Below are 9,681 nucleotides of genomic sequence, written 5' to 3'. Positions count from 1 at the left end.
GTTCACCTTTTCCCACAACAACAAAAAACCCCTACCTCAGATCCCACAACTGGTTAAGAAAATGCCCATTTTAATAGCTACTCCTTGTTACTGTCTATTACTTATGGACAGAAGTATGGTTCTGACTGAGTAACAAACTCAGAAAAGCAAGTGCTCATTTATCAAGGTTTTGGGACTTATTTCTGGTGAGAGGATTTATTGTTTGTCAAATAACATATGGCAGTGTTAGATTTTTTATTCATAGGTCCAAATATACTTTTCTAATGCTGCTCTTTTTTCATCTGCCAATATAGCATTAGTTATCCACCTCCATGCTCAGGACTTAAAACTATGTTTACCGTACTGGTGAAAGTTTTTGGCATAACATCAGTGTGAAAGTACTCAAATATTTATATGCCAAAGACCTGAAGGCAAATACAGACTATGATTTATACTGTGGATGCAATCAACATGTCCTTAATTCCATGTCAAACTGTGACCCAAGTACCCTTGTGGCCCTTCTCTCCTCACCCCTCCAAGCTATAAATGAAGAAAACCAAGCACATGGACCCAAAGAAGTTGGAAAGGAAGAGCAGCACCCGAAAGCCCCCCTTGCTTTTAGTCCAGACAGACAATGTTTAAGAGTGTATTTAGACAAGTAACTGAGCTATTTGAGCAATGTGGGAAAAGAATCTCTTGGCAAGGATGAACTGCATCTACAGCCAGTAGAATTCGCTAGTAAAGTCAGTATAGATTAGATCTACATATCCCTTTCTTTACCTCTCAACTTTATTCTGCAGTCTCCAGCAGAGTCTTATACTTTATTCAGATGTGAAATCATCTCTTAAAAGTTGGACTGAGCAGCCTGATAGAAAAGATGTATGCTTGGCTTGGATCTCCTTTTTGCAAAGGAAGCGTCTGGGACTACCTGCAGCCTCTGAGGAATTTGGCCAGCTTTTAAAAACTTAATGCGAAACCAGAAGAGAGGAAGGAGGAGGGAAAATGCTTTTTTTCCCATGTGGTTTGACTAATACATCTCAACCCAAATTTCCATCTTAGCAACAATTCCTGAATTAACCAAATTGTAGCATTTTTGAGCAAAGCAGAAATTGGGAATCATAGGAAAAGTAAAACTGCACTCAGAAATTGTAACTGGAACTCAGACCCCAAGAGAAGCTGAGATGTCCAGAGAAAATTCCTACAGAGTGAATTGTTCCTTCCCTAAATACCCAATTCAGCAAGCAAATAAAAATGCAACATAACACTCTAAATCTTCTCCCTGTTAGATGTTTCTTCAAGATTTTGATGTTGGCTTTGGAGAGAAAGAGGTTTCTCCTATCTCATTTTCCTTCTTCAGATTATATGAGATTTGTCTGTTTCCCAGTCAACAAAAGGGTCTTTCTGGTAACATGAAATCCACTGGTAGCATGCAACAAGCAAATGAATCACATTCATATGAGTGTGGTTTGATTCAGGCTTTTGAACTCAGATAATAAGGAGACCTTAATCCTAAAGTAACAAAACCCCAAGGATTTTTCTATTTGGGGAGTGGAAGTTTCAGCCAAGGATCAATGAATCAATGCCATTCCAGGTAGAAAAAGGAATCATCAGTTCTTTAAGTCAGTCAGGCCTTTAAAAGACCATATGGGATCTCAAAAAAAACAAAACAAAACAAAAAAACCCAACTAAACAAACAAAAAACAAAACCCTCTTCAAAACCCACCTCTTATTAATTCTAGAAGTTCTAGAAATTCTTGAACCACAGATAGATGAACAAATCCCTTGTAACTTATTCACTGCTAACACTGTGTCTCTGGATATTTAAAAACATGTCCACGCAGGTAAATATACACATGCAAAAGGTGTATAAATAATATAATTATTTACATTATTATATAAATAATACTCTAAGTTATTTTTATGTCCTACATATTTTGAAGATATTCCCTTCATCAAAGTAAATCTGATGTTTTGTCCTGGAGAAATAATGCTCCAGGAAAGGTCAAAATGCCCTCTCATCTTGAGCATCAAGTTTAAATACATTTTTCCAGGTCTTCACAGAAAAAAAATACATATCATAAAAATATATTTATTGTTCTGTTTAAAAAATAAATAAATCTCAAATTTATTTGATGTGTTATCCAAATAAATGATTAGACTTTTGTAAAAAGGCAAAAAATGAGATTTCCCAGAATATGAGTGTGCAATATCTCAAAATAGCTTTCTTGATTACTATAATTAGCATTTTCCAAATATCTTTTCTTATATCTTTATGCTTTTACTGACAAATCTGGACAAGGAAATGCACAGTTAAGGACATAATCAACAAGAGGAGCATCAGTAGAAGTCAGACACTTAACAGGACTTGGATCTCAGTGCCTTAGATGTCTAGCTCCTGCTGAAAACAAGGTCAGGCATGGAAATTTGTTCAAGAACATGTGACAGGTTTCTTAATATAGACCTAGACCAATATACATATACAATACATATATGCCATATACAATATGACAGCATTTTTAAATACCTGATTAAATGAACATTCTTAGCCACCATCAGCACAGAAAGGTAAAGAATTAAAGTTTACCTTATATCTATTTCCTACTCATACCTCAAGAGAAAGAATTAACTATGCAGTTGAAAAAATACTTTGATATAGAACTGTTGCCTTTTACTCACATGAAAGAAGAAGGGGAGATTTTGAAAGAAAAAGGAATGAAGGAAAATTTTAGTGCATTTCCCATTATACAAGAAATCAATGTTCAAACACAAAGAAACTGCTTGGCTCCAGCATGTCCAACCCTACCATTACAGTGAAGTGGAGAACTGGGGAAATCATTCCTGTTCCCTGCCCACAAACCATGTGCTAAGTCCTCTTTAGCTTTCTCAGGGACTCACACACTTTGTTTTACAGTGTACAGACTCAGGAAAATTGGTCGTATCTGCCTTAATGCATGGGTTAGTATTCCACCTTCAGCATGGAATTGTATTTATCTCCCCAAAGCTGGAAAATAAAGCTAATGCTGCAATAAAACATATCCAGATACAAGCTGTTGTTTGTCTCTACTAGAAAAAAAATTGAAGCAGCTCATAAAGTAAGACTTGGGGGGGTTTACATAGACCTTGATCTTCCCTTTCCACCATATTCTCTCCTTTTCATATCAACATGTTAATAAGTGCCCTGGATTGCTCATCAGAGTAATGGTCTCTGCAGATAGCTCAGAAGTAGTTTGACATAACTCAAAAGCAAAGGAAGCATTTTACTGAATAAACTAACAATGTCCAAGATCTTTCATTATGGGAAACATTGGGCCATATGTAAAGGTTCACATCTAACAACATCAGGCTTTCTGCTCCCTTCATGTATAAAGTATTATAGCTTCCTAATATTTGTATTCAAGACAAATAATATTGTGGAATAATATTTCAGCTGTGGGGCTATTTATCTGTGCATCAGATTTTTTTTAAGTTCAACACAATTGAGTAGTGGTCAACAATAATCATATATATTGGTAACTATGCAGTTATGCAACAGCTTTCTGAACATAAATCAGCAGACATGCAGAATCACCATCGATGCCAATCAGTAGCAGCCTGGTCATGTGTTTGTCCCATTTTAAGTGGCACTCTAAAGGATGCTGAGCTTAATGGCTGCACACTGAACCTTGCAAATGTAGCACAGAACATTTAAAACAGAATTGTAACTTCAGCTTGAAAAGATGTTGGAGAGTGAAGGCAGTGCAAGGTTTACATAGCCATGATCTGCTCAGCACAGACTTTAATGTTAACTTGGTATTCCACTGCTAATTTTACAGCACCAGCAGTGCTATTCAGTGCTCTTAAATTTATGGCTGATAATTCAGCACAAACAACTAACACATCCATTTGTTATGTTAGCCAATAGAAGAACAGGCAAGTGGGTGCACTTAAAACTTTACAGAACAGAGAACCCTGATGTCATAAAACACCTTTATGTTCTTTTCCAAGAGAAAAGGAAAAGTAAGTCAAAAGCCTTAACTGACCTTGTGAATGCAAGATCCCATACCAGGAATTACAGAAGCCTACATTTTTTTCCCCCACACTTACTAAAATGTAATTATGGGCTGTAAACACAAATATCCATGACAAGTTGAAAGCTGAACTTTTTAGACAAATAAGCAAAAACCCCATAATACAAAGCTATATAAATGCCACTAATATTGGTACTAGTTGCATTGCTTATGTTTAATAATTAACTAAAGGTTTGAATTGTAATTTAGCTTTAATCAACACAAGCTTTAGGTTGGAAAAATACTACTGAAATAAAGAGGGTTGGGATTTGTTTTTGGCTTTTTTTTTTTTTTTAAGCTTTGCTTATGTTGTCATATTTATTACAGAAAGCACTTTACCCGTTTCAGGGCTGTTGGTGAATTTCAATCGCTGGGACAACAGAGGTTTCTAAGGAATTTAAGGTAAAATAGTGCAACTTATGATCCCATGCATCACATTTTCCCCACAGGGACAATATCAAAAGTTCAGTATCTGCCTGTGGGGTTTAACTGTGATTTGTAAAATGTTCATGGAATTTTTTAGAAATTACATTTTCTTCAGTCTTCACCACTTTCAGACTCTCTTATACAACAATTTTATTTTTATGAAGTTAACTACCGTTGTGAGCTACAAGCCAATCAAATCTACTACTACTATTACAAGCTAAATTGATCAGCAAAGGCCACAAAGCACATTCATCACACAGGTACTGGTTTGCATTCCGACACCTGCATGATGGTTTGATATTTATTCTTCTGGTCCATCAGCTGGCACAACACGCTGCACAACACAAAGGCTACGTTCTGCATCTAGACTGTTGTGGCAAACATAATTAAGTATAAGCCTTGTTTGGCTTGACCCTCAGCACACTAAATTCAATACAATATAGAGACATACAACAGAAAGATGGCTCAAAGAAGCATCTTATTGAAATAGGCAGAGCAATTATTCAGCACACAATCAGCTTGATAAATTTATATGACCTATCAGAGCTGTCTCTTTAGAAATGGAAGAATTATGGGAAATCTGGAAGGTAGTGTAATGTTGAAATAATATTATTTTTTTAATGTAAAAATATGCTGGATTTCTATGCATTAATCTAATTGGAAAGCTATGCATGTTTCCTTTGTTTTATGGCAAAAATATATGATTGCATAAGAGCTATTAGCCATTACCAGAAGACATCGTTTTCACAGAATACGTTATGATACAATGTGATGATACAATGACCCCATCTTCCCCTGGTCAAATCATAAACCTTTTAATCTTTCCAAATAATTCAGTTTTTTAACTCCCTAAGCACAAAAAATTGAGGTAGGTCTTCTTGGCCTCTTCCCATATTCATGCAACTATTTAGAGAAAAGAAAGATGAACCAATTTTGGGGAAATTTCAAAAGAAACATGACACCAGCCTGAAACTACATGTGATGAATCTCAGACCATACATAGCCTTTTGTGGAATTTAGACATTTCTGAGTTATAAAAGATATTCTCCTAACCTAACGCTATCGTTTATACAAGCAATGCTAATGTGTTATGCTCCTCAGAAATTAGTTAGTGGTGCCAGACAATGGCAACTCCTGATTTGGCTTGCAAGTGTGGGTGTCACAGACATGATTTTTGAAATGTAGAGGAACTTAGGAGCCAAGTTTCTACTGGTGTCATCAGCTTCCTTGAAGCAAACAAAGAAGATGAAGAAATGAGCTCTACAAACACCTGAGGGAAGCATTTAATGGTCTCCACAGACTCATAGTATGGGTAAGAGAAAGCAGAAGACTGGAAAGTATTCAAGAGAGATTTTTAGATGAAAATGTAAATGTTTTGGAGAAACCAAGGTGTTGGGAAAGATGAAACAGGAAAACCTTGGAAATATGATTGCCTGACAAAAGATTTTGGGAATATGAAAACTACAGGCAACATCGAAATGAAAGCCACTTTTGAAATACCAGGTCTTAGTTACTGAACAACTAGAAAACAATGGTATGGCCACTGAAGTAATCCCCTCTTGATGAAACAATACCCTCTGCTTGCAAACAGGTCCAAGGGTCAGAGCAGACCCTACTAGCTCAGCAGAAGGGGTCCAAAGAGTAGTTTTTAGAAGTTAAGATGTAACACTCTATGGTAATATAAGAACTCTTATAGGCTGTATGTAAATGCTATAGGATTTGTATCTTGTATTAGATTGGTTAGTGACAATTAGAATATTCAGTACAGAAGATGATTTATTGTATTGTAACCAGGACTTCAGACACTTCTCTATTCCTCTCTTCCACTTCTACTCTTACTTCCACTCTTGCTCTTACACCCTCTCTCTCTCTCTCACCTGCTTATTCTCTTGGGCCTGCTCAGAGCTGAGTCAGGCAGCTCTGAGCAGTGCCCCAATACCCAAGCCTTTACAATAAACCGACTGTGTCCCAAGACCTGCCTATAGAGATCTCTCCATCCGTCCGGCCGTCTCCGTCCCGACCGAACCCGCCCGTAACCTACACCAAGGTATTTTGGAAGACCGCGATTCAGAATCTAAGCAAAGAACACAGGAACAAACAGGAATAGAAATTACAGGAAAACAGAAATACACTATAAAAACCCAGGAGTAAAAAGGATTGTAGGAAAGGCAAAATACAAATAAAGAGACAAGTCTCTCTGCTTTCCAGCTGGAATGCTGGCTGCAAGCAAAATAAGAATAGGGGAAATAGGGAAGCTAAATGAGGAAAATGAGTTTGCTTTCCAAGTATAAATTTACCCTTTCTCCCCAGCTCAGGAACACTGAGGTTTCTGCAATCCCATTCCTGTCCCACAAAACAGTGATCAGAAAAATCCAGCAAGAAAGCTGTAGGCTGGGTTGAAGATGCTCTCAACATTTGCAGCAAGGCAAATGATGCCTCAGGCAATAGCACTGCACTGGCAGAAAACTAAATGGAAAGTGCTGTCTTAATTACCATGAAATAGATATCCTGTGGGAGTCAATGCCAGCAAGATCCTGTCATTCTCCAGTCCTAGGCAGTTACTGTGGTTCAGAGCTGAGTGCATCTGGTCTGTCTCATGCTAACCACCACTTGTAAATCTTTCTGCACACCTTTAAAAAGAAAACTCAGTTAGAACATTCTAGGTTTTTGAAGAAAATCTCACTTAACATTTCAACAGGACAACTTTCAGCTGCAAAGAATTTCAAGGACCTTTCCCCTCTCCATGACAATCTTCAGAAGAAAAAACAATAGCTGAGTTGGGCCAAAGCTCCTGCTAAAATTGGAACCATTTCTCTTAACAGAAGACTACATACAACAGACAAATGTAACTACAAAACAACAACAACTAAAAAAACCCCACCAATAAACACCAAAAAAACTCCACCAAACCAACAAAAGAATATAAATGCATTTGGCAACCTTTTCTGTTGGCTCACTCAAATTCCTTGCTGGACATAGCACACAGTCTTACCAGTGACTTCAACACCTGGCAAATGGCCACTGCCCTCGAACTCTGCCTGGTCTGGTTGTAGCTGTCCCATTGTGTCAAGATGCACAGCAATGCCACAAGACACTTGGTTACTGACTGGACAAGCTGGAGGCTCCTTAATAAAAGGCAAACTCAGTAAAGGAGGAAAACAGTAAAGAAATGTAAGAAGAGAAGGGCAGAAACTTAGTAGTTAAATTCCTATTACCTGGAATTCAATAAAACATCAGTGAAGTGGTGTTAGAAAATCCATCTTAAGAAAAAAATCAAAGTAATTAAACAAAAACTGTACATGCATGAATTATGTAAAGATGTCTATCATTAGATTTTGCTGGTAACAGATCCGAATTTATCTTCTGTACATTTAAGGAAATAATCATATATTGAGGCAATGGGTTTTGCTTTCCCAAATGATTTTTGTCCAGATACTAATGTTTTAATTGAAGGTTTGTTTGGTAAGGCAGTGCTTTTCCTTGACTACTCAAATTAATCCTGAACCGGTTCCATTGGGCATGCAAAATTTGTAAAATATGGCGCATTTAAGACTGAGTATTGGTTTTCACCATTTCACTTCATGTCAGTGGGAGCTGGGGGGCTCTCACCCCTTCAAAGCAGTTCAGACACAGCTCTCAACAGAAGGTGAGGATTACTTCCAGCCTCTCTAAGTACTTGACAAAACATAGAGCTCATGGTGGTATGTGAGACTAAGCCAAGTACAACATTCAACATACATCATAGTCAACACGGGAAGATGCTTGTCTAAATATAATCGCCAGACCATTTAGTGCTATGCCTAAGCCCAGTGTCCCAAAGCTCCCCTACTTTCAAATCTGCATGGCCATGTGCTCCCCACATATCCCAGGGTAACGCAACAGTATTAAAGAGTGGGCAGCAGAAACTTCAGAGCAGATTTTTAGATGACTAAAGCAAGAGGCTTCCACAAAGCAGACTGACAGAATCCACACCACAAGTGTCCTGGGTTGCAGTGTATTCTATTACCATCCTCATGAGCTGTTGAAACCAGGTGGGGCAGTGTTTCCTTGCCTCCTCCCCCCAGACTATCTTCCTGTTAATTGCCCATCATTGTCCTGCCGCCTGACTCAGAGATAACTCCCTCCGGACTATCTTCTGTTAATGAGCCTAATCAACACTTGGCCTCATGACTCATTACCCCATTGTGAGATGCTCCACCCAGAGGGAGGAACCAAGCATCCCATCGTGGATATAAGCTGGGACTCTGAACACCAGAGATGCTTTTCCACTGGATTTCCAGAGGACAGGAGCTACATAGCTACTACTGGACCTTCTGAGGAGGAGCAGACCCTTCTTTTTCTACAGAATCGCCACTTCGGGAGGACGGCAGCCACCATTCTACCAGGCTGCCACCACCACCCTGACTAACAGGGTGCCAGGTTGTATCCTAACACTGTCAGTTTAACCCAGTGTTATCCGCTTTTATTGTTTTTTTCTTTCCCCCTCCTTTTATTTCCCTATTAAATTGTTATTCTGACTTGGTGTCTCCCACTAGTTTGTTTTCAAACTAGTGCAACAAGCAATGGTTGCCAAAGAAATACCTGTAACTCACGTTGGACACGCGCTATCCAGACTTTTACAGCAGTCAGAAGGTACCATGGAGGGTTTACAGCTACTGTAGAATCTCCTCTAATGCTTATGGCTCCTGAAGAGGATGCTTAACCTTCGATACCCTTTGTGTTCTCCCCTCCTTTCTGCAAGTACCACCAGAGTTTACAATGTCCAAAGAACTGCCGACTGAGGCCTGAGGACCTGACAGAGGTTCAAGAAAAAAAATTCATGAGTGCATAAGAAAAACGTTGGACTTTTATAGAACAATTTCAAAGATGAGTTTTTGAAAAAATAAAAGACAAAAACATATGCAAGTAGTTAAGTATTTGCCGTTCTGCTTTTCTGCAGTTATTTGCCCACAGCTGAAATTTTGGCCTTTAAAAAATAATCAGCTTAAGAACTTCAGTATAATTTTATCCATACTTACATAATTAAATTCAAGACACATGAATAGTAATTATATTTTTTAAAATTAATAACTAATTACTCTCCTCTCAGACTACAAATCAACAGGCATAGCACTATCTCAGTAATCATCTGAATACTTTAATGGTTTATTTGAAATGCATTCACCTGCCTGCAGTTACATAAAGTAATCTTCTATCTTCAACTTTTAAAATACACTAAACTAATAAAATA

The sequence above is a fragment of the Corvus kubaryi genome, unplaced genomic scaffold, assembly GCF_017639235.1.
Source record: "Corvus kubaryi isolate FWS band 111438036 unplaced genomic scaffold, C.kubaryi_AGA036_p1.0 68, whole genome shotgun sequence".
In the NCBI taxonomy this organism is placed as follows: Eukaryota; Metazoa; Chordata; class Aves; order Passeriformes; family Corvidae; genus Corvus; species Corvus kubaryi.
The sequence above is the reverse complement of the archived record's forward strand: the minus strand, read 5'-3'. Positions refer to the sequence as shown.